Genomic DNA, 27,246 nt, shown 5'->3' with positions numbered 1-27,246 from the left:
TCATCTGCCACTCATTTCTCTTAAGGGAAATGATTGTTGCTTTTTACATGGAGTCATCAGTCAGACTCATGGGTGCCTGATGAACTGCGATAAAATGAACGTAAGAAACATAAAGAGTCAAGTCATTCATTACTTTCTCTTGTACACCACTTGTAGACAAGGTGCCAGCTGCAGGAAAATCTCTCTCTGCCCCACACTTGAGTTGCAATAGGGCTATTATTCAGTGCCAGGCTATGGTTTCCTAACTTTTCCGGCATCAGCTTAATAGTAGCGTCAGCTGGGCATCATGCCATGTACATCAGCTATGCCTCATTTACCCTCCTGCTCCCAATTAGCTCGATCATGATGATAAAACCAGGAGAAAGACCTTTGGATAGAAGGCACATATTTATTTGGCCAACAGTCTAGTAAAAGGAAGGAAGGATGGGGAACTCATAAAGGGGAGGAAGGATGGATTGTGATCTTGGCTGTTCTGCAAATGCTCTGCGTGACTGCCACTTCTCTCAGCCTCCTCTTCTCCTTCCCCCCCCAACTGGGATAATTCCTTGCTTTGCTCATGGGAGTCTTGTGAGCCACTCAGATACCACAGTGACAAGACACAGAAATGACTATAAATAAAGGAGTCCAAGAACTTTAAATAGCAGGATTAAACACTCGTGTTCACAGATCTACAGTTACTTGCTGATGTCTGTTCATCAAAAAGCTTTGTTGAATTTCATGTCATCATATTTTGTTTGCTGTGGCTGTTAGGTTGTGAAGCAATCATCTCAGCTGTAATCCAAAAAGCTGAATGTGGTTATTTTGGGCAGAGGAGAGAAACCTTCTGCTTTAAGACCTTTGTGCAAGAGTTACGAGCCACAGCCATATAGCTGTGAGAGAGAGAAGGCCCTTTGATTTATCCAGCAAGTAGTGTTTGCGCTAGCACGCAGGAGCATTACTCTTTACAGAGACCCCTATGTTTGAGATACAATAAGGCTTACTATATGCCCGACAGGAAAAGTCAATTTGCAATTCCCTGCTACTGACTCTGACATTATCTGGCAGTAGAAGGACAGACCACTTAAATGCAAAGATCCTGTATCTCCCTGTGAACCGTGGTGGGAGAAATGTTGTTCTCAGTTCCAAGGCAGACAAATTGAGGAAGAGATGCTAAATACCTTTCCAACAGCTTCAAAGAAAATCTTCACCTGGAAAAACGTCAGGGTTTAAGATTTCCTTCATTTTGGCCTTTTGGCCCACTTCCTGTAACCTGTTGCCCATCCTCTAAAAAATTCTTTCACCTACATGATCCATGGTCTTCTGAGAGCTGTTCTTTTTGAAAATAATGGAATCAAATTGACGTTGTGTGAAGTCCTCCAGGAAATCTGTACCCAGTCTGGTCATGATGGATATTCAAGGCTGGCACAGCCAGTCTGGGAGTGCCAGCACCCAACACAGGCACAATGCAGCCTCAGAGCATGGAGACACAGCAAGAGCCAAGGTAAAGGTCCTGTCCAGATCGAATGTCTGTCCGTTCCAGGTCAGAAAGGTGCTGAAAGTCAGCTGCAGATCCCATCCGATCAGGCCTAGTTCCTGTCCCTTCCCACCATTGTTAAAATGGTCAAGTTAGGACCTGAAATGAGTCTTGTTTCCTCATCTGAGCCCCAGGCATTTGTCATAGTTTGTCATTTTGGCTGTGACCCTCCATTCATCAAAATGAGTGACAGTGGAAGCAAAAGAGAAAAAGAGAGAGATCAACATGTGATGCCATTTTTATGCCATCTGGTAGTAAGTATGGGGATGCATATGGGCAAAACACTATTTAGAAGGCTTCTTAAAATGTTTACCTACAAAGATCTGCTAGTTCACTGGTACAATCTTTCCTAGCAAGAATAATTCTCAGAATGACTATATCCTTTAAAACTCATAATAGTATTTACACCTACACCATTTAAAAGTAATGTCCATGTTCCACCTAAACAGGCTTTCCGTGGGAGGCACTGAACAGAGTGTAAATCGCTTACAATACCTACATATTTGTATGTGACTTTCATTCACCTGATTCAAAGACTTTGACTTTGTTGTGCATAGCAAGTAGATATCCTACTATTTGACTTCACTGAAAAGTTGCATTTATTCTTTAGGGATGAATGCAAATCAATAACAAGTCTATAGGAATTAATTTCATCTGCATTGTAATAAACATCTCTGCCTCTGTTCATTTTCATGTTTCTTTGCAAATTGGAAGACTAACACATTTGTTTCTTTCTAGCAATCATAATTCCAATCATGTTCAAAATTAACCCCAAGTTTCTCTGAGAGCATTAGGTTCTTATCCAGAAGACTGATTTTCACCCTTGGAGTATGCTTAGAAACACTTACCCAATCTCATTCTAGGATTCATGTGATCCCATCCCTCTTTAAAGTAACCATCCAAAAGGCATATACTGTGATGCCTTGAACATGTTCCTAACTTTGCTTGCTCAAATTAATAGCATTCACTCTAACGTTTGTAGAATTGGGCACTGATTTTCTACATGATCTGAGTATGTAATGTAAGTATATAACCTCCAGCAAACCATTAAAGTGAAAAGATTTCCTTTGTTAAAGAAATAAATGACTACTCCTCTTACTAACATCCCAAATCTTTCTTTCACTACTGTGCACAAGATAGCATGTCAGTGGAAGAGACACCTCTCAATTTTTTCAGTATTTGGAATGCTTTCCATTTTTCCTTCAGTAGACTTTCTACCAGGGCATTGCAGCCCCAAGCACTCTGTCATAATTCCTCAAATAATTAACAAGGAGATCATTTAAGTTGAGCAAGTCTCTGAATACACCCATTGCTCTCTAACATGGGAACATCCACAAAATGGGATGGTTGTGCAACAGCATTTGTACACAATATCAAATAATCTGGAACACCATATGAAGAATATACCAAAAGTCATGGACAGGATGTCTCCTTTGCAGCCAAAAGAAAATGCTGGTTTTCAACTGAAATACTAAGTGGAAGAAATGCTTGCTTTCTTAAAAAAGTACTTTGGTGCCAAACATTTTGGAGACTCTGTTGAAGAACAGTCCTTCCTCACATAGCGGTTATCCCTGTGATGCTGCCAAGGTCAGTGCCTGAGTGGGTGATTTGCCAAGTAAGTGCCAGTTGTGTAATATATGCTGTAGCAGGCATGGAAGCAGATTTTACTTTCACACCCGCCTTCTGAATTGGCATTCTTTGCCTCTTTTGTGCCAATGTTGCTTCTCTTTCCCATTCTGTGCCCTCTCTTTTCACTGGAATGCCCTCTCCCCTCACATATAAGCTGAATGTCCCATTGTTTGCTAGAAAGCAAGACTTGCTGAATATGGATTTTATGGAAGTCACACAGGAAGGACAGACTGTATTACTTGCTACATACCTTATTCACATGGTGACTGTACCATGAGTATATTATTTAAAAAAAAAAAAATCCTCATATTTTGTCATATGTACTTGTCTACCTTATATAACTGGGATGAAAATAGCTCTTCATTCCTCAGGAGCTCTTCTTCCTCATCAACCCATTCTGTCTTCATGATCGTCTAAATTTTGCTTCAATTTTTTTTATCTCTCAAATCTTGATTGTCCTCACATGTCTGCCTTTTATGTTTGCAAATTTCCATTGATTAGATAAATATTTTCCTACTTTTCAGTCCTTAACCATACGTTTTGAGTCAAGGCTCTAACAACTCCACACAGAACTTGAGCCCTTCTTTCTGAATGCTGACACTTAACATGTATCCTCTCAAGTAGGCAAACTGGGTTTACCAAAGACTTTTTAGAAGCAAGTGATAGTAGGCAGGTAGGTTTATGCAATCAAATGATAGAAATTGTTGCACAATATTAGAAAGTTTCTGAAAGTTGGATGTATCTTTGTCTGGCTGAGTTGGAGAGTGAGATCCCTGGTTTGTCTGTGTTGCTTTTAGTCCAGGCCAGCTGTAGACCACAACGTCCTCCTCCTTTGCTATGGGGGCAGGGCAGGATGAGCAGGCCAAACAGGGACTACATCTTTAGAGTCCCACACCTATCCCTTGGTGGCCGGAGCAGGAGATCAGCCTTGCATCCTTTGAAGTTGCAAAGGATTCTTTCCAAAAGCCAAGAAGGGGCTGAGGAACAATACTCTGAGGGTTTGGATGTAGCTACATGTTACCTCAGCAGCACAGGTCTTCACTTGTCAGTCAAGCAGCTGTATTAGTCAGGATGCGTGCTCTGATCCTGGGGCAAGCATTAGGTGTTTCAATTTAGCTTGCATCTCTTCCACTGTGGCCTAATCCAACTCAAGCTTCTATTTCCTGTTATCCCAGGGCGTGTACGTAGGCAGTTACTGTGCTTGGCCAAATGTTAAATATAGTAACGTGATGGGGTGTGGAAGCTCTGAGTCATAATACCTTTACTGAATGTCTCTAAGATAGATCACTTAAACTGGTCCTTGGCTCAGGAAAGAGCCCAAATGTTAGGCCAACTGTGTAGTATTAAAGTATTTTGTGTAGGTCTTTAGCCAGAAGAGACAGAAGGGACCTCATTGTGTGGGGCTCATCAAGCCTCCAGGGATTTGTGAGATCTAGTTAATACATACTCTCAAGGGTGGCTCCTGCCACTGCAGAGTGACCATTCAGCAGTCTTATACCTGGTATGCACAATCTCAGTGGAGTCTTTGGCATGCAATGGTTTTGCCATGGGGAATTCTACTTAGGAGAGTTTTTCTTTGGAGGCAAGTATGAGTTACTCATCTGTTAATGCCTGCTATCAATAGGAAACAAACAATAAAGACACCCTGCTGGAAAATGGGGAAAAAAATACTTTTTGAAATGTCTGGACAATGTTCTTTTTTTATTTTGGCTGAGAGCTATGGCTTCATCTAAGCATAAGTCAAAGTAAGCTATTAAGAAAGAGTAGTTAACACTCAGTTTAGGCTCCCTGTCAGGTTTCTCCATTTCTAGGTTCATGAACACACAGAAACAGAGGAACATTGAGTACAGCATTTGTATGGGGAGAGAAGGGGAATGAATAGAAACTCATTAATTTCTTTGGAAATGTTATTATTAAATAGGTCACCTTCTTTAACAGGGAGGAGAAAGTCTGCAGAGGCTAATCTTTGATGCACTTTGAATATCACTTTCCCTTGCAGAACACTGATACCTGCACTTTGCTATAACTGAACTCAGAAGAATTGCAGGTGTAGCCATCTACTGTTATTTTCAGGAATCTAAATAGACAGAAACCTTGCACAAGTTTCCCAATATTTCTTTGTACAATTTGATTGCACAAGATATCTTTAAGCAGTTTAACTAAATTTGGTGAAAAAAAACCCCAAACTTACATAATACATGAGAATGTATTCTTACCTATGGCAAATATATTTCATTCTGATTCAAAATTATCTTTTGTTAAGCTGACTTTGAGTCATTTTCTCAGTGGGAGATTTTATTTCTCCATCTCTTCTTACAGTAAATCAGGGGTTTTTAATAACAACTGTTTATTAACTTCCTTCCTATCAGAGATTGTAACAGGATGCTCAAGTTATCTTATTCTTCTAGAGACTCTATTTAATCAGAGACCATTTTATCTCATTATTTCCACAGTTATATTACTCAATATATTTAACATCTATGTCCAACTTGTTAGTATGTAGTATCACAGCATTGGTGCTTCTTCATGAATAAATAAATAAGCACACAACAGGATAAGTTTCCTTTCTTGAATTTTCTTGAATTCATGGGAGGCAATAAAACATAAACATAAAAGTGTTTGTAAAAGAGGTTTTTCACTGCCAAAAGTTCCATCATCTTTCCTGTAATCTTTCTTATCTAAAATTCATTGGAACAAATGCCCAGCTCCTTCTTCTTTCTCTTTCCCTTTCTCTTCTTCTCTTTTTTTCTTTCTCTTCCTCTTCGGCATCAGCTTCAGCTTCTTCCCTTTCTCAACACATGTTAGACTCAATTTATGTCTAGGACCCATGAAGGTGGAAGTCCTGCTCTCACAGATCTTTAGGCAGCAAAAAATAGACTCAACCTGATCCAAATTATGCAATAGGCTAAAATGATGCAAAAGGATCTAACTCTCCATAAGTCTTCTGTGTGTTGACTGTTGGACCCCTACAAGCTACGGCCCATGCTTTGAGATGACACTGACTCTCATCTCATTACATGCCAACACTAAAAGGGAAACTGCACTTGCATTTGTACTATTAGGCTCAAAAAGCAGAAGAAAATTAAGATAAGATAAATTTAGCTTTTCTTTAGTTAATAAGTGCAATGAAATTTTTTGAGAGTTTGAAGTTTAAATTAATTGGGACATAAGTACCTGGACAGTATTTTGCCTTAATTGGGAACTGCTTATAAAGAAAACCACTAATGTGTCTCCACTTCACTGATAACCTGACTTTATCTTGTTACCCAATAAATCCATTTATTTCTGTTAAGAGCCAACTGTTAAAAAAAGCTTAATATTCACCCATCAGTGCACATCATTAGATTCTCTATCCTCTGAGTTTAAGACAATATTGTCTGAGTAACTCACACTCCTTGAGTGCTTGTGTTTCTCTAACCATATTGAGCTACTCCACACACAAAAGCTTACATGTTTTGCCACCTTCTGTTATACTCCTAGTAAAATTCACTTGTACATCACAGTTTCAGGCTAACATCCTGGCTCACCTTAGGGAGCTATCACAGCATGTCCTGCTACAAGCTTCCTGCTCTGATACAAAGGTATCGCTAGAACACTGAAGGCATCAGTCCTCTTTGCTGGGCTAACCACCAACTCCTTTTTTAGGCACCTATCATCAGGTATATCCTTCAGTGGGTTTGAAACTTGCTCTGATTTAGTTTTGAAGACTATTCCAGCATACAGTGTGTCAAGAATTGGGCTATTGCAACTTTTAGGGTATTCAGAGGAAAGAGCAGAGGTTGCAGAAGAAAGATTTTAGAAAAATGATGAAGAAATCAATCTATCTGATGAAATGCTTGTTGTGGTTGCAGCTGTGCTGTAAATAGTTTTCTTCATAAAAAAAGAATTTATCTTTGTATGCCTGGAGTCTGCTCATGTTATTATCTGAAATGCAATACTTGAAACATAGGGGAGTGCAAATGTGAGGTGAGAAATTCCTAATACAATTCATTAGTGTATCTAAGCAACCAAGCAGACAACTGGATGTGCTGTCTCATGGCCTTCTGAAACTTTACAGTACCTGCCACTCACCAGTGTGGCCCACTCTGACAACAGATGTAAAAATGGAAACTTTGATAAATCTGACCTCAGGACAAGCAATACGATTAAGCTGTGTTTTAGCATCATAGACACATCGTATAAAGTATTCGAAAGAGCTGCTATGGGCTGAGAAGAATAAACCTTCCATCTCTGCTTCATTCACCATGATGTGCCTCTCACTGCTTTCTTCTCTTCCTCAGCCCTACTTTCCCCTCCTCCTTCCCTTTTCAACTCCTAATTCTTTCACTGCTTCCCATTCAGGCCTTGCCCTCTGCATTCAGTTTCTGCTTCTCATTCCCCTTTGCCCGCTCCCCACCCTGCCTGCTCCTTTTTGGGTTCACTTCTTCTTACTTCAGGCTTTTATTTCTCTGAGGGATTTGAATAATCACTCCTTCTTTTTTGATCTCATTGTCATCTCAATAGGTCTTGCTGCCTTCCACCCTCTCCTCAAAAGGTAGGTTTCCAAAGAACGTATTCCCTCCAGAAAGGAGGAAAGGGACCTCTGAAACTCACTGACCCTTTTTAAATTGGATGTCCCATTGTGTATTACGGAATTAGGAATTTTTCCATTGTATGAGAATGTTAACTTTGTTAGTGAATATTTTTTTTAATGAGCACATTAAATTCCTCCTTAGCCTTAAACAGATGTAACTTTGTCTATTACTCTATCATGATTAATTTCTGTCTCCACTTGGCTGATGGTCACTTTTAACAAGGCTTATTTAGTCATATGCTGAATTTTATGTAAAACATCAGGAGGAGGAATAGCCCTTACTAAAGGCCAAATAAATGCTTTTATGGTATATGAACTAGAAGTCTAAACCAAAGCCGACACATAGTTTATACTCTTGACCACATTTTCAAAATGTCCCTCAAATCTAACATCTGCAACTGAATGCTCTTGAATGCAACTATGCACAGCTGAGCATCTGATCACACTGGTTGAGCAGCGAAGTCTTTCACATCTGTTCTTGTTCCTTGCCACAGGTCAGATCAAAGAACCAGACACAAACACCAGGTATCTCTGTGGTATTTCAGAGTCATAACTACTGAAAATAAATTAGAGAGTAAGTAGAAAAATAAAATGAGAAACAATTTTGCAGCTATTATCAAAGGCTGGCTCTTTCTTTTCACCAGATGTGGAAAATGAAATAAAAGAAAATTCTCAGTGACGTGCAGTCAAAGCTACAAACCTTGAGCCAAACTTCTTCAAGGGTCAAGGATACAGGCATAAGATATTCAGTTAGGCTTTTTGCTCCTTACGTATTCTTCCAGTGGCATACCACTGCAAGTTTGCTTACAGCCCTTGTAACTAGGCCAGGAAATGTTAAAACATTCCTTTTCTTCCTGCAGTACCCGATAACCAGGGTACTAAATAAGCATTCCAAAATAAAATGAAGGCAGAACCATATGGTTAGTTCTGACTACCGTCTTGGAGAAAAAAAAAATCACTCATGCTTCTGTTCTGTACTACAGATGGTACTGATGGACAGCATGATGCAAAGCCACGTTTTTATTGCCGAGGAAAATGCGAAGACAATTCTGAAAATCTATTTATGGAACATTGTGCTTCTATTAGACACTAGGATAGGTAACCAGAGAGTACCTTTAAAGAGTTGCCATTTCTATTCTATATTCTGCTCCACATGTATTATCTGATCATGCAAACATCTTAGCAAATGGAAAAACTATCTTTTGACCAATGCATTGCTGGATACAGCCCTTAAGACTCCATTTCCTTTTATCACCTTCATCTCAGTTCCCAGAATTCTCATTTCTACCTGCAAGACCGAGCTTATTGTTACTTGACCTTTTTGTGCATCAGAAAGTATGGTTATTTTGTCCTCTTAACTTGGGAAGCCTGGCTGCCTGGTCTTTTGAAGCAACAGTGGTCTTTAGTAGTTGCATAGTAGACACATCTGACTCACCACCTTCACTCTGTGGGCTGTTGACTAGAGAAAAAAAAAAACAACAAAAATTAGTCCAAGATCTCTTCTCCTTTACACTGGTAATTCCCATTCATCTCAACAGTTTTCTTGTTCATGGATGATGTAAACCAATGAGTAATTTTAACTTCTAGGTTTTCATTTATAGTTCTCTCATACTCTAGGACAGTAATGTCCAAAATGTTCAATCTAAAGATATCATAATATTGCCAAACAAAATTTTACTGCAAAACATACATATTTAGATTAAAATGTCTCAGAATTATCTCTTCACAAAACATAGCAACATTCATTTTAACAACATCAAAAAATCATTCTCATGTCATCTGCCTGTGACCATAATATTATGAATTTCAGTCTGCTCCCCCCAAACTCAGAGGAAAAGAAATCCAGCCCATTCTCCCTCCTCCTCCTCTTTGCCCTTTGCAAGAATTTAAACAAGATTTCCATATCTGCTTTTATCACTTACATTCTGTTTCACAAATAAGCTGTTTTGTGTAAATGCAGATAGCACACGTTCACAGGCATTCCTGTTCTACATTCAGTTTCTACTAGTTTGCATAATTTTCTCTTTAGGGATTCTTACAAGAAGTGACAGGGGGATGGAAGTCTTTTTTTTTACCCCTCAGCCATGAATTCCATCTGTTGTCATGGCACTGAACCCAGTGTTGAATAGCAGCCAGCATTGCTTTTGATGTTCTGTAGGATTAGTAGAGATGTCTGATGTTATTGTGCAAGATTATTCATAGGAATAACTCTACCTGAGCTTTATGCAAATGTTCAGTTGCTAAATTAATAAATAAATATGGTATGCCATCAAAGTTCACATTCTGGGGGCATTCCCTTGGACCTTTACTATTTCCATAAGGGCTCACAGAAAGTTTTTGCAATTACTCTCATTTCTACAAACACAAACCAAATGTATGCAGCATTTTGTTATACGCAGTTAGGAAATAATATGGCCTATGAAATATAACTGATGATCTGTAGATGATGATCTGATGAGGCAAACTTTATTTGTGTGCTCTTCTAATCAAAATATTTCGTGATTTGGCTCTACTGCTAACTCTGACGTTTATTACTGAGCTATCAAGTAGACAACGTTCCCATTGATCCTAACTCTGGGAGGAGTTAAGTATCCAATAATTAGAGGTATTCTTCAATGCTCCAGACATTCAGGTTGTCCTATTTCAGGCCCTCAAATCTCTTGACACACATTAATCAAACTTTCACAAATGCCCATGGAATAGAAGAGCTTTTTTTGTTGTTTTTGTTTTTGTTTTCTTACAAAGATAAGTATCAGTGCTGCCTAGGAGTTTTTCCTGCCATTTCTTTTTCATCAAAGTTTGTCAGTCTATCAACATCTTTTCTTGTTTATGGATACACTTTGGAAAGATTTCCAAGTTTCAAGAAGGAGTTTTTGGTCAAAACAGAGAACATCTCGCCTTGGCATGAGCTCAGGAAAAGGAAGTGTAAACAGTTTTCTATAACAGATAATTACAAAGGGCAGCAAAAGAACAGAGCTCTGCTGCTTCCTTTTCCTGTCTCTGAGAAACCAGGTTTGCTTCTGGTTCTAGGGAGTAGCCAGGTTATACTGGACCAGGGCAGCGGCTTTCCCCTTGAGCGGGGGAAGAGGTAGCAATTGACACCTCCTGTACTCAATCGTCCTTCCCTGCAGGAGCAGCAAGCGCATTTACTGTGCTGTTTCCTGCAGAGAAGCAGTCTAGCACTTCATCCTTGGAAGAAAAACCTTCAGTTTTGCCTCTACAGCTAAGAGGTCTTGTCTCAGCTTTGGCCCGGGAGAGTAGCCTAGTGGATGGGTCTTTCTAACCGAAGTGAAAGACTCAGGTCTAAGAGGCAGAGCAGACTCAACAGAGATGTGGATTTGGCATCCCACAACGGTGCCTTGCTACTGACTGTCTTCTACTGCTTCAATAAAATGTTTCCAAAGAGAGGGCTATCCTGCACTCTCATCCTGAGAAGATGAATAGGAACTAGATACTTATTTTCTTGTCTAACTTCTGAAATATTACTGATTTGCAGCCCCTTAGATTTATGCTGTATTTCTAGATAAAAATAGCCTTTTTTTTCCATGGGTTCATTATTTTCATCTCGACTGCTTGCACAGCCTACAGGGTTCTTGAGAATGACATTGGACTCTTGTAAGTGCTTGCAATTTACTCTGGCTCTTCCACATGTGAACCCACTTTAAATAAAACTATGCAGCCAGCTCAGCTGGTGTGGAGTAAATCCACTGATTTCAGTAGTTGTATCCTGAAGTTACTTCAGTGCAAATTAATATGTTATTAAAGTAATTAATCAGCTTCTGATTAGAAATGGAAATATAGAATACAGATATGTTCCCTTGCAGTTCAACGGCAGTTTTCTAAGGTTTCCCAGGGGAAAAGGTAAGGATGGTTGGACTTCCTGGCATATGGGATGGAATACAGAATGGCAGTATGCTGTGCTGGGCAGATGGAGTTTCAGCTGTGGATGTCTTGCTCTGACTGGTGAGCCAGTAAGGCTAAACTTTGATAAATTTAGTGAAGTTAGGGAGCTTTAAAACCACAGTAACAAATACATAAAAAGCACTTGATACAGAGTTCATAGAGGTAATTTCTTGTTTAATTTGAGAAAAAAAAAATCAGCATCATTTCGTTTTGGGAGTGAACTGGCAAAAAGATATAAGTTTTTGTTTTGAAAGAAGAAAGTCATCATGCCCCTGGTACTTTTTCTCCTTTCTATAAAGGCTTTTCATGCAAATCTTCAACTCAGCCTGTTACATGCATGTTTCTTTTGTAGCTGATGTATCAATGTCTGTGCATACGCAGCACCACATGTGGAGGATTGGGATAGGGCTGCACAGTAAATTGGTTTGGAAGCAGAACAGCTTAGCCACTGGTGAGACAGAGACCAGACACTCATTTTACACCAATCCTTAAATCTCATTGCTGTGTGACGCCTCAGTCCCCAGCAGCTACAGCCTGTGACAGATGTGTAGCATGGGAGTGGCATTAGCTTGGAAACTCTGCTGAGCATCAGCTGCAGCCCTGCTCACCTCTTGCTTCGACCTGGCCACCTCCAGCTGAAGCGAATACAGAATATCTACCCGGAGCTGCTCTGCTGTGTGGGTGGGAGTCCCTTCTGCTGCTCCGGAGTGTGAAGAGGGTGGTAGAGCACTGACAGTGACAGCACTACAATGACTCCAGTTCAAGGTCAACCACAACTGTTTTTCTGGGTTTCATGTGCCACAAAGGAAGGGAAAAAACAGAGACGCCAAGAATCTGGAGTTCATTTGCAGGTTAGATCGAATGTCATCATAGTGAAAAATCTCTCCCCGATATCATGAATACCATTTAGTCCCTGCATTAAGCATTCAGTGCAGTGTATACAATACAGATGCACGTCATTTGTAGCCCGTAAAATTAAAGATTGTCTTTTCACTGATTATTTGATTTATAAAACACAGCTTTTGAAGGCTCCCAGTGCACAGGTGCAGCACTGCTAGCTGAACATGAGCCCACAAGTTGCATGGTAAGGAGGGATGCGCACGTATTAGCAGCAGGCTCTATCAGTGAAATTGCTTTCATTTTTCACTGTCTTAGTCCTGTGGGTTAGACTGAGCTGCCCTTCAGTAAGCAGAGTAGGGATGATTCCATGCGCCCAAAGGGAAGAGTCTCATCTAGCGAATAAGTGTCATGATATCTAACTGTGTGAATTCCAGTCATTTTTATCTCATGTAGCCCATAGATAAGATGCTACTGCTGGAGGAACATATCGGTCCAGGGCCAGAATGATCCTGTCTCCTCTCAAGGACCCTCCTTGGCCACTAAAATATTTATCTTCCTTCTTAAGAAGATCAAAGAGTTAATCTCTTTTCTAAAAACACACACAAAAAGATGTTGAAGCACGCTTTTTTCAGTGTTTTAGTAGACTACACTGTATTATTTGCATTTTATTTGGCTTTGCACTGCACTGAGTATCTTCAGAGATAGGAACCTAAATAAAAAGCACAATTGTCTAATCTGTGTCAGTCATGCTGATGGATGCTATAGATATCTTGATACTATAGTGCTTAGTACTGTCAGATGGAGCTTGCAGATCAGCATAAAATTATATTTATAATGAAGTTGGAAGCAAATGGCAATTAATATGTACTGTTAACAGGTTTTCAAAGAGTGGCAGGAAGCCTACTGAGCTCTCTTCTCACAATATATCACCAGCAAAAGTTTTAGAGATAGCCTGTTTTCAAAAGACAGAGAGACAGCAAGACAGAGACAGAGATCTATCAAAGCAAAAGCATTTAGGGCCAGATTATGAAGCCTTTACTGAAGTTGTTGAGCACTTACGTGTCAAGTCCCATTGACTTCAACTTCTCATTAGCATGAGAAAGAGTTGCACAGTTTGGCCTTTAGTGAGATAGTAGGCTTAAAAAATACACGTTTGTCAAATTTTAGCTGAAGCATCTCATTAACACTAATTCTATTCAGACTAGCCAGCTAAAAGAAAATGGAATAAAGTACCTGCATGTTTTTTTCTATGCACTTGTGTACACAGGGGTGAAATCCTGTTCAGTTTAGAGAATATAACTTCTAGTCTAAGATTAAAAAAAAGAATCACCGTCTGCTGCATTTTCTTCCTTGAATGCCGAGCCAATCTTTCTTAAACTCATTATGATTTGGATTCAGTTTCTGAAATATGCACATATTTCACAGGTATTCTGAAATATTTCCTTTTTATGTATAGAGAAACAAGTCTTACCAACAACTGAATATTCTTGGGCAAAAACTGCCTTCAATAAGTTTGCACTAGGAGAAAAATCTGTTTCTTGACAGAAAAATAAACTACAGAGGGCTTTCCTTCACTCAGTGTTAGTAAGAATTAGTTATTTCCTAAATTAACGAGGATTTCAGAATTACATGATGCAGGTATGGTTTTTTAAATCTGCTCAGGCAGTGAAAGGGAAGGTGTTGATTCAAGAGCTCTTTTCTGTATGTTCTTGAAGCTATTATGCATGCCAGACAAATTACACACCAGAGGCTGAATGTGTACTGGGATAGTCAAACATTTCAGGGTCCTCACCTCTTTCAGTAAACCTGTGTTTAATACATGAACACAGTTCAGGACTATTTTGTCCTTTGAGGATTTCCATAATTGTTTTGGAAGGTCAGTGTACAGTTCCAGTTGTTTTTAGATAGAATCCAATTGTATCTAAAGATACAATAACACAGACATGGCTCTAGATCAAAAAAAAATTGATATAATTGTTTGTCTATGGTATTTAAGAGATACTGGAGAAAAGAACCATGCAAATTTCAGGGTGGCGATGGGCTAGGTAATATAAGCTTGATGCTACATGATTTAATTATGCCACCAGTGTTTTTCCTATGCTTCCTCACTTGTTGCTGTTAAAGAACAACAACATGTCTCACTATGTCTATAAATCTTCCTCTCTGATTGTTCTGGAGAGATGGTTTCTCTGCCTCTGCAATCTGGCTTTCAAAAACATTTGTTTCGCACCTGGACTCTCCAAAGGCAGAAGGAAGTGACAGCATTTAAAAGCATAAGGGCAGCGCCTATTCTACTAACAATTTCAAAGCTGAACAGGAGTCTCTAAGTATTGAAGAAAATGAACTTGTAATACACAAATGTATTTTACAAAGTACAGAGGATTAGATTAAACCACAAACCCTTGTAAATAGGGGAGTTGTACCACTGATTCCGCCACAGGCCAGGATTTCATCCTCATAGCATCCTATAAAAGATTTATAAACTCCCCCCTCCATATAATCTGAGCCTGAACTGTCCTCATTAACAGGAATGATGCACCTTGTACTGTAAAGACTCAATATTCTTACCCAAATGGAAATGAAGACAGATTTGGAGTGGGAAGTGTAGTGCTACAGCACTGTTAATCCCATCCCTAAAACTCTACACGGTGGATTTTTACAGATATACCCTGGACTGGACAAGGACTGTTTTATCTGCACGGATCCTGCCCTTGTCATTGTCCTACCTGAACCGTGTGAGAATATTCCTCATAAGAAGGTGGTTATATGAGGTTATATAGGATAATGTAGGAAATACTAGAAAAAGAAAGGCCATCTATATTTTCAGATGCCTTCTTATCCCAGGCTTGACCTAGAGGCAGCACAAGAAAGCTACAGTCCATGCCAGAAGGATTGCTTGGTTTTAGCAACAGTCATCTAGCATCTGGGGGAGAGATGTATGAGGGACAATGGCATCTAAACCCAGGCTTTTTAATTTTACACAGTACAGTTCATAAAATCCACCCATTCTGAGAAAGAGTAATCTATGTGCCTCCCAGAATAATTTATAGCAAGTCCTACAGTAGGACAGACACAGTTCATTAGTTCAAGTATGAAATAAATTATGTTTTAAATTTTGAACTGACCCATAGTACATCTATGACAAAAGACAGGTGTATTAGTGTGGCATTTTAAAGCATCATGGTTTATGTTATTGCAGTGTTTCACAGCCAGCTGACAAGTACGACAGTCATGTATGCTCCAGAAATTTGGGGAGGACAAAGCAGCTAGGAGATGAAAACCCTCTGTTGTTCAATGCTCTGAGTATAAAGAAACTGAATGCAAAATATTTCAGATTCAGTCCTTTACTTACCATGTATACCAAGAAACTGTGAAACTGTTCTTTCAGGAAATAGCCAAGATGTTTTATAGCTACTGCACATTTGTTGCCTGTGACAATTGGACTTAATCCAGCACCACAAGATTTGTTAAAAAAATCATTACTTTGATGACAAACATGCTTACCAGTATCATAAATTGGTGGCGATACTTACCTTCATCTTAATAAAAAATATTGGAGGTGTCAGCCTGTTTTCTGATATGTGGGAGCAAATTGTGCATTTTCAGTTGATTTGAGCAGTTAACATAGCAAACCACAGGTTTTATTCCAGTCTTTGGTTTAATTGGAAGCTTTCAGCATGTACTCTAGAAGTGTGGAAAAGGGACCTGTTTTTCAGAGTTCTGCCTCTTCTAGTTATGGAGGTTTTCACACCTTTACACACAGCAAGTCTTTTAAGGCTGTTGCCAACTTCAGGACAGTTAGCAGATAAGGGAGGCCTTAGCAAGACTGACTGTCTAGCTCAGCTCTGCTCAGGGTGAACTGAAGCGCAGAAGTAACTCATGCCACTCTGGCTACAGTTGGTCGTAGGGGAAGAACTGTGCAATTCTGTCCTCATCTTCTAATTTCAATTTTTTTTTCATATTCTTGACTGTTGCTGGAGTCTGAAAGCTAATTTGAGAATACGAAATAAAAAAAAAAAACCACCACAATAGTATGGGAGCTTGCTGTACTCCACACACACGTACACACACAATCCTCCACCCTTCTCTCCCTCCCCTATTAAAGTAGCTATCTTGCTAGATAAGGTTGGAGGGTATTTTTGGTACATTCACAAATCACTCAGGAGATGAATGAGCTTATTTGCTCCAAATGGTGAAAGTTCAAAGTATTTCATTTATGCTAACAGTTCATTAATGTAGCCACTTATGTGTGCTAATCCCACTTATTAAGCCTCCCTGTCTCCTATTAATAATAATTTAGCTAAATATGAGATGTTTCAACAAGGTTATTCACACTTTCTTATATAATTATGCTTGATATAGGTATAGGATCTGGATAATAATCTTCCTTTTCACAAAGTCTTTAATCTAAATAGAGCTTGGAGTTCCACAAACTGCACTAGGTGCTGCACAGGCTATGTTTGGCTGAAAGATGACTGTTGCTGAGCTGTCTGCAGAGTTCTTATCTCCAAAATCCCCGGATGAGTAGAGAAGTGCTGTTATCTTTCCTGAGCAGATAGAAACCTGTAGAGCAGAAAAACAAAGGAGCAGAACCCACAAAAGTACTTACACAACTTAATGGGTCCCAGGACCTTCAAGCAAACTCTGGGAGTGAACAAAAACCAGTGAACTTTGCAAATGAGTTGGGCAGAGGACCTGAGTGTCCTATTGCCTATGTGAGACCTTCAGCTAGTATACAAAGAGTGGCCATTTCCTTCTTCAGCTGTACTTGAGAAGTGAGCAAATTGCCTGTACCTTGAGAGATGATTTAGACCAAGATAGTTAAGCCTTGGCAGCCATGGTTGCCAGATATGTTTTTAGGACCTGCCACAGCTTTGTTCACCTATGCTAGTAGTTTATTTCCTTCATCCTCCACATAAGTAGTCAACTTTATGCTTCCCCTCTCCATGTCCAAGAACAGCCCTTTTCTTCCTCCTCCTCCTCCATACAAGTATCACATCTTCCCTTTCTCCCCAGCACAGTTCTGCCATCTCATTGATCTATTTTCCCACCCTCATACAGGGTAGCCCACCTTCTGCATATATAGCACTTACACAATCAGTTGCCAAACCGCACTGTGCAAACAGCCTGCCTTTCTCTCCATTCTCCTGAATGCTGGCAACGCCACCCTGCCTGCATTCTCTCCCAGCTGTCTCACAAGCACCCAAATCCTGTTCTGCCAAGCACCACAGCAGGATGAAAGGTGTCTCCTCATCTCCACCAGAGAAGAAGGAGGAGGCCAAATAGAGGCATCCGTGATCCTAGGTACACGGAAGGACTGCAACCCCGATTGCGCATGGGCACCCGTCAGTCCTGCAGGGAGGATACCGATGGGGAGAAAGAGGGAATGTCTGCCCATCCCTAACCCCTGAGGGGTGTAGCACTTACCTCAGGACCATGAATCTTACTCCAAGAGCCAGGCATCTGAAGGCAATATGGAATGAAACTCCACACCCATGCACCAATGGCCCTTTGTGGATTTAGCTCCTAGTAGTTTCCTCAAGGTGACAAACCAGGGAGAAGATTCAGCTTGAATATGATGACTGAGTGCATGTACCTATGTAGAGGCATCTGGTGTCACTTGAGATGCCTCATGAGTTTCATGCAACTCGTTAATGCTGTAGGTCTTATCTAAGTCCCGAGGCAGGTCTAACAACACATTATGCAGGTCATGGAGGTTCTCAGGTTCTCAAATAGCACTAAATGCCTACATTTAGGAACCTGGATTCAGCCCTTAGATGTCTCCAAGTATGTGAGGTTTCTAAGTTCTCACGGTAGTCAGTAAATATCCAAATTGAGACACACAATAGCATTTAGAGAGCTATTCAACACACCCTGCAAAGCAGACCCTGGCATTTGGTCACAAAACACTGACCGGTTCTCCATCAGCTATAATGGGACCATAGTCCTCTTGGAGGCCCTTACATTTATGTGTCTTTATTTGCAAACTCTAGCCTCTCCGTCGAGACAATCTAAAACAGAATCAGGAATTCAGCTTGGTCTTTTCAAGGACAGCCACAAAACAAGGCAGCCTACTGACTCTGGTAGGGTGAAATCATGTAACCTAACATTAAGGATTGACTATCATCCCGGTATTTGCCCAAATTATATTAGACAGTATTTCAAAATGAAATATCACAATAGAAGTGACAATCCAGGCAATCAGATGGCTCTTCACACATTGCTGCTGATTCATAATACCAATTGGGAATGTTTCAGTCAGGCTGATTTAAGTAAAAAATACTTACTGACCAGCTACCTGCTCACATGACCAAACCCCTCTATGCTCCTCATCAACATTTTCCCATGCACGTTCCCCCACCCTCCTTGATCCTTCCCTTTCTCCACTCTGGTCTCCCTCCAGATAATCAACCAACCCTTAGTTATTTTTCCCATTAGTTCCAGTTTTCCTATATCTGTATCCAAATTTGGTATTTTTGATACAGTTACTCAGGTAATCTTGACCTTACATGGGTTTACTGATATCGTTACCTAGGTACTGCTGGTACTGCAAGTTCCTCTCCCCAAAAGACACCACTACTGCCCTCCAATTATTGTGAAGTTTGGCCGCCCCTCATGCAACTCACCCTTAACCAGCTGTGAAACACAGCCAGCCTTCACAGCACTATTTGTAACTTCTGACAGCTTCTCACTCTGCTCTTCGTTATGTCCCACAACATAATGTCTCATGTCATGTTCAATTAGATGAACCTCGAGCCAGGGCCCAGTCATCTCCCTGCATACCTTACACTTGGCTGCTTAGCTTTTGTTTAATTGGTCCCTAAGCCTTACCTTAACCATAAAACTTACTTAGGGATTTTGCTTTCTCCTGAAATTTAGTTCCATGGAAATGTTTACATTTTCTTCTGTTGTATTTTAAAATAAGCAAATGATGTTTGATAAAAGCATAACCTAACGGCACACTCATTAATTGCAGATGGAATATTTTGACGTTCTGATGGCAAACACCATTGGTTGTCTTTTCTTCTGGCATATTTAAATGTGCCATAGTTTATGTTGTCACCCAGGACCATATCTGTAATTAAGAAGACCTCTAAAGGTCTCCACTGTCTGTGCTGAAGGCACCTACAACAATGTAATCCAAAAGTGTCATTTGGCTCACAAAAAGCAACCATTCTCTCTCCAATGGTTAGTAGATGCCTAGGAAAGAGGAAAAGAGGACTGGTGTATGATACTTTCCCCAAGTAACCTGCAACCACTAACTAATTCTGAGTTCAGGAGCTTTACCGAGACTGATGGTACATGTCCATTTAGTGACCTTTAAAGAATCTTTCTTCCAAACTCTTGTTGGTCTGCCCTTGAACTCTCATAAATTCGCTGAGTCCAGAATACCATTGCCAAGGATATCTCCACAAGCCTTATTCACATTGCAGGAACAACTTTGGGATTGGAGCCTTTTTTGAACTTAGCTCATGCCAGCTTCATTTGCTGCCAGCAGTTTCTTCTGTTGTACAAGTGAGCAGTCATTCCCCATCTACCCTGTCCGTGGTCTGGTCTGGTTCTACAGATCTTGATTGTAGGTTGTCTCTTGTCCAGACTGAGGAATCCCAGGCTCTTTTTTTCCTCAAATTCCTCAAATATATTCCTCCTTGTTCCTTAAACACAGAAGCCATCCCACCTCATCTTTGATCACCCTTGTTGTTCTTTTTGAGAAGAAGAAAGTTTTGGGATTTGTGTGTGTGTAGTGAGAAAAGAAAAAAAAAAAGAAGAGATCCTAAAGAATCATTTTGTATTCAGTCTGAGTTAGAAGTGGCAAGAGAGAAGAGGATTATGGAGTGGCATAAGTAATGCTCTCTGTTTTGTTCTCTATTTGCTTTCTAATAATTAAGATTGCTTTTGCCTTTTTTTTGACACCAGTGCTGAGCTAATATTTTCATACATCTATCATAACCCCAGATCTCACTCCTGAGTGGTAACAGTAATCTCAGATCTCGTCATTTTCCTTTAGAACCTAGGATTCTTCTCTCTACATGCATCACATTTTTGTCTGTGTATATTAAATTTTATATATTTCAGTTGCCGCAGTTGGTAGGCAGCTCTGAAGATTTAATAGCAAACCAAGATATGTGTTTTCTGATTACATTTTGTTCAAATTTAAGAAGTTACTCTTTCTAGCAATAGATATTTTGAGATCTTAGAAGCTGTTACAATGGAACGACTGCCTTAAATATTATCAGATGATAAGGAGGAATATTGTTTTACTTAGTTACTCCTTTCCCTGCTTGAGAAGCTTGTGCCTTTTGCTTCTATGTGGTAGAAGCCATGTTGGCTCTGTTTATTTTCCTATCAATGTACCAGCAACATTGGTGGTACTGTCAAAAGGAGGATGAGCTGTGAAGAGTTTATTTTGCCAATACCTTGAATGCTGGCAAATAGTGGCTATTTTTGAGATGGGTTATGGCATATCAACATACCCTTGTTGTTCTGTTGCCGTTTACTTTTATCCCCGGCTGAATAGTTGTTTTAAAAAATACTTACACATTTAAAAGCAATGAGAATAACAGCAGTCAAATACTAGGTCAGTTCCTAGTCTTTTAGTTGCTTTTAGTTCTATTTAAAATTGAAACACACCCTCTAAAAGTGGTATGATTTTCTATAAGCAAAAAAATACAGAAAAAATTTATAAACATGCATTTAAGAAAAAAAATCTGTGCTTCATTTGCCAGCAGTAAAATGTTCCTACCACTCAATATGCATTATTTGAAAACTCCTCTGTGCAGCATCATCAACAATGTTTACCCAAGCATGATGATTATGATAAATTGTTCCAGGGACTTCATATCTATTGTGCTTGTAGGTCGACACTTGCTGTAATAAGGCGGCCACCAGATTCACAATGAAAGAGAAAAAAATTGGTAAATGTGATGTCAACATAGGCAATACTGTTTGATTTGATCTGCGAGTGAGCCAAACAAACTTGCTTTTGGCTGGAATTGACCTAGTAGATCTCAGTTTAATGGCTGGTTGCAGGGAGGATTTACTTATTTATTAATTTATTTACTATTAAATGGGCTATTGTTAAAGCCTGCCACATACATAGGAACTGTCTGTTTACTCTGCATGACCAAATGTTTGAGTCTATGTATGCCTTTAATACATAGCTTAAGCATGCACTGGAGTTTTCCATTTTGGCTTGCTCGTTTTGTAAATATACATTTTGGTTTTACTTGTCCAAATTTCCTATCAGGATGTACCCTGTCTTTAAAAAGAAGGCAGCAGAAAAAGAGCCTTTTAATCATCACCACCACTGAAAACAGTGCCTTATTCTGCAGTTACTGATTGAAAGAACCTTCTTCACTGTGATAGAAAACTTTTCTTTACACTCCGTAACGAGAGCTTTACAGGCAGTAAGAGCCGGAGGAGAAGGGGACCCGCGAAATTGTTACTTGTAAACACAGTTCACTGCATGGGTGACATGAAAGACAGTGGGCTTCTTACATTTCTCAAAGTGGAGGGCCAAATTCAGTGCCTGGATAGGTTGTAGAGAAGCCGGGAGAGGCTTTGCACCAGGCTGCCACCATCCCTGGCATTCAGGCAGACTGGCTTCTACCTGCCCCTCCAGAGAAAGACGAGCAAAAATAAGACCTCCCAGGAGGTCATACTACCCTGTGTTTGGGGACTGGCGGGGGGGAATCGGATGTTAAATAATTCACTCCTGCCCACTCTTCATTTATCATTTCAGAAGTTCACCTTACCTGTCTCTGGGGGAAACTACTGTGTTGCTAACAGGTAACCATGCAGTGAGATGATAATGCTAGGGTGGTCATAGCTGTGCTTTGTGTTCCCAATCTTACATTTAATAATCCAAGCAGAAATGAATAGGAATGCTAAACAGGAGTGTGAAATATTATTTTCATTTTCTCTGTTGCTGTATAACAGGAGGGAAAATAACCAAATGCCCCTAGAGGCATATCCATTTGTCTAGAACATCGGAAGGGATTTGCAGCTGGAGTCAGAGCATTTTACAACATGGCCATGCCTCTCACAGAGCTGAAAGCATAGTCAAAAAGTCAGCCACTGGTGCACACAGATAGGTTTCGTGTGGAAAAATAGCACCAACCTTCATGGAAAATGTTGGAAACACTTGTTTGCAACAGGTGTTGAGGAGTAGTAGTGGGTGTTGAGTAGTAGTGTTGAGTGGTACATTGCAGAGAGGTAAATTGTGACTGAACAGCCACAAATGAGCATGAAGGAAATGTAGACAGATTTGACTCAGTGCTCATGTACATGTATATAAAACCAGTCTGTTCAAAGTTTGCATTTCAGCCCATCTTTGCTTATTTTTCATACTCTGTAACCACTCTGCTTGTTAAGTAGTGGGGTTAGAAGGTCATTCTTCAGCAGATTTAACAAGGGGCAGCTGTTTTGACACTGAAGGAATCAGGCAGGTACAGGCTGGTTTTGCCAGAAGAGATAGAGTTTGTAGAGAGATACAGTTTTTATTTCAAGATCAGCTGATAAAGCTGGGAGAAACAGGAACCTAAGATTTCTTGCCCAGAAACCTTTCATTAGATCATCTGCTTTGCCAGAAGATGTGGTATTGAAGCCTTTTCCATGGCTAGGCCAGACAGATAGCTGCTTAAAAGGACAGGTTTAAACCATGCTGTCTTTAGTGCATCTAACAGACCAGTTCTTTTCAACTGGTTCTTACTGAGAAGTAAAATAATAAAACTAGATTATGTGAATAGACTTTGTCTCTCACCTAGTTCTTCCAAGGGTCTGATGGCACCTGGCTGCTACCAGACTGTCAAGTTCTGATCTTCTTCTGAGAGGAAAACATACACCATCTACTGTCCTTGGGTTTAGCTTCGAAAAGCAGTTGAACTATATCTTCTGTTTAGCAAAGGGCCAAATAAGAGGTTCGATGTCACCATTTCTCTTGTCCTTCTGTGTTCTTGGAGGCAACCGAATGAGGAAAGTAATGGCTCAGACCAAACCCCAAAATGAAAATAACACTACACGGAATGCAAAAAAATGGAACTCCCTTAAAATATGAAAAAAAAAGACTTTATTTATTTGTTAATAAATGTTTAATGATCTTGAAACTCTAACATGCCAAACAAAATTGAGGTAGACAAAAATACTGGCTTTACTTTCATTTTGTATCTTAATATTACCAAAAAAAAAGGTTTGAGATCCTATGCTAATAATCCTCCATGCAAAGGGACGTTTAATATTAAATACTCATGGGAAGAAGTTCTGGAAAAAAACAGTACTCTAACCAGAGAGATCTGATACATTTGACTTCAGCATGACACTTAATGAATTTGGGTTTTGGTTTTGTATTATGTGTCTGCATGATATTCCTAATGATAGGAGTTATAACTATTGCCAGGACAACACACCTTTTGCACACACCTTTTTAATATTTTGAATTTACATGTGGGTTTCTCCAGCAAATTAGAAACTAAAGGTGGAAGTCCACCAGATTCTTTGTTAATGTACTGTACCATACATATCGAGACATACTGGTGGTATAGCCTTCATATAGGAAAGAAAGAAAAATAAAAGCTGCATGTAAACCCAAAAAAGGATTTGACAAATATCAAAGACAGCATTGAAAATGAAAACATTTACCACAAGACAAGAAGATAAATGCAACAAGAAATTGACATTATTCTGAAAGAAAACCATAAGCACTCAAAACAAGCTAGAAAAAAAGCTGAACAAGACATGGAATGACTCACCCTGGAAAATAACAAGATTGTCACACTACAAAGGAAAATACAGTATAAACACTGAGAAGAGGTTCATTTAGACTGAGAAAAAGGTAACAATGGATAAAAAGAGCAGATTTGAAGAAAATATTTAGTACCAGATGAGAAGTGTAAAAGAAAGGTGAAATTTAAAGAAATTTGGGAAAAAAAAAAAAAAAATGGGAGAGGCTTATCAAAAGGGAAAAATGTTAACAGAGAAACTAAACAGGGACCAGTTTCTCATCAAGACTTGCTAATGTTCCATAAAAGGGCAAGTAGAAATGTTGTGTAATGGAAGAGAAGCTTTATGTAAATCTACAAAATATTTACTAAAGTGTATAGCAATGAAAATAAGTCATATTTTCATTGCTAAGTCATCAATAATAGTAAGTTTTAAAGAAATAGAAATCTGCAATGTTAACTAGAAGTCCTTTTCATATCTGCTTGCTATTGTATCACGTTGTGGGTTATTTATACTTCGTATAGGAGAAAGAGGAAGCAGTAATAGAAATCATGTTGTTAGAGCTAGTGAATTGATTTGCTTGACAAAATTCCTTATTTCCAAATTAATTTTAGTGAATTTGGCTTGACACAGCACAAGCTAAAATGTCATGACATGACAGCTAAAGGTGAAGATGAACAGTGTCACCCTACCACAGCCAAGCGTTTCCTAGACTATAGAGAGCGCTGTTCAAAGCAGCTGTAAAGTACTATCACATCAGGATATTATAATTTTATTCTTATTCTGACCAGGTATGCATATGCACTACCTAAAAGGCCAGAGATGAACCTTCTAATCCATCCTTATTACCTCATTATTACAGGCTATAAAACTGCAGATGGGTTAGTGCAGACATTTGTGGTCATGTTTTAAGGAGACTAAATTCTTGATGTAAAGGTTTCAAATGATGAAGAGTCTAACACGTTCACTGGTCATTTGTCCTAAATGTTTATCGTTCACCTTGTAAAATATTACAGTGTATTACCTACTGGAAGTGAAAGTTAACTATTGGCATAACGACCATGTCAGGACCAGATTCTCTCTGTGTAGTGGAAAACTGGAAAACTAGGAAATGGTTGCACAACTTCTGAACGCAGTGCTTGCCCTTCGGTGTGGGTGTATTCATGATGGGCAATTTGTTCATGGTATAAATAAAAGGGAATTCTTAAAGAAACACTGTAGGAAAGGGAGCACACTGACCTATCTAAAGGTTTTCCAGCACCTACCCGAGTAGGTAACTGTGTCAGCAGCTGTTAGAGGCGATCCTTCAGCCTTGTCAGACAGCCGCAAAGCTTTGGCCACAGCTGAGAACCCGGAGATGAAAAGGCACCAAACTGCTCAAAAGTTGGTCCCCGCCAGGACGGAGGGGGAATCTGGAAGCTGCTGCAAGCTCAGGAGTACTCATGAGCAATGCAACTAAGTTACATCTACCTACCAGCCTGAGAGGAAACCCAAGTGGAGGTATAGCCTGAGCACCACGCATTACTGCAGTCCTGCAGGCATTGGCTTTACGCTGTATAATAGTACCTATACAATTGCTATGCAATATTGTATAATTCTTATTCCTACTGAGAAACTAAGCCAATTGCACAATGGTGTCAGAGCTGGAGTTTGTCTCAAATATATTATCCACGGGTATTAGTTTTTTGTGTTGCATATGTGTATCAGTGTGTGCATGTTTGCATGTGTATGGGTTTGGAAATCACTGCAGTTGTTTCCTGGCATCTAGATTCTTTCAGTACCATGAAAATCAGCTGACTAAAATCTTTAACAACATTTTCCCTTAGGACAATACTAAAATATTTTTTTATTGGTGGAGTTCAGCACATGGAACTTGTTTCTTCCTGTGATACCAGAAGTCCGTTTCACAAGAACTGTCATTCAAAGTTAATCCTTCTCCTAATGAACCAACCTCTATTGTATGTAAACTCTGTAGTACCCTGAAAGATGCTGACCTTGCATGAGAAGACACGTCTGCAGTCTGCTTTCCAAATACAATCAACTGCTCGAGCACCTCGGCACTTTCTCCTCTAACTTTTGTTCGCTCAGAAGTTTCCAATTTCCTTCACGTCAAGATAGCTCCTCATGTCCCCAACAGCCAGGTAGAGCAGGCAGACATCGAAATGAAAAACTGACACAGGAGTTTTTTCTGTTTTCCTTGAAGGACCAGCTGGCAGAAGCAGCTCCTGTGCTTGAGGACCAAGAGGCACGGTAGAGCAGGGTACCTATAACGCACCAAGTGTTTTTACACTTAAGTTGCCCACCAGTAGAAGTCCCATCACATCCGTGCTGGGTAGACAGATGGTTTCACTCAGATGGGAACAGTATCACAAGCACAGAAACCATTCACACGGCTACTGGGCTGCACTTTGGCGGACCTGGGATGAAGTGGAGGATCGCGTGTGTCATCTCATGCTCCCAAAGCCCAGAGCGTTTGTCAGGGGTGCTTCTAGCCCCCCACCCGCCTTTTCACACGGGGACACCCAAGAGGGCTCAGCGCAGCACGGGAAGGCTGCGGGGAAGGCAGGCCCACCCCGTCCCGTGGCACCTGGTGTTTCTTTCCCTTAATTTTTCACTTCTTGTTTGGGTGGTTTGGGGTGGGTTTTTGTTTTTGGGGGGGGGTTTTTGGTCATATTTTGTCTTCCCGAAGAAACGGTGCCAGTGCCTGCGCCCTGACCCACTTCTAGTGCGGATAATGATATTCTGCGGCTCCAGCCCCCTTCCCCCGCTCCCCCCTTCCAGTTCCCAGGGAACACGTACCCTCCTCTCCGCTTCCCGGCTCGGGCAGCAGCCCGCAAACGCCACCTACTTACAGGCCGGTACCGCTCACCGGCCCCGCCGGGCTCCCCGCGATCACTCTCCCCGATCCCCGCCGCCGTGAGCGCTTCGCACGATCCGGCCCCGAGCCCACCTTTCGCCTTTTAACGGGGCTCCTCCGCCGAGCCGCTCGGCGGCATCCCCGGGGGGCTGCCCCGGCCTCCGCGTCCCCGGGGTCGCACCGGCCGGCGCCTCACCGCGCTGCCCCCCGACA

This window comes from Haliaeetus leucocephalus, unplaced genomic scaffold (genome assembly GCF_000737465.1).
Source record: "Haliaeetus leucocephalus isolate CR32 unplaced genomic scaffold, Haliaeetus_leucocephalus-4.0 Scaffold763, whole genome shotgun sequence".
Classification (NCBI taxonomy): domain Eukaryota; kingdom Metazoa; phylum Chordata; class Aves; order Accipitriformes; family Accipitridae; genus Haliaeetus; species Haliaeetus leucocephalus.
The sequence above is the reverse complement of the archived record's forward strand: the minus strand, read 5'-3'. Positions refer to the sequence as shown.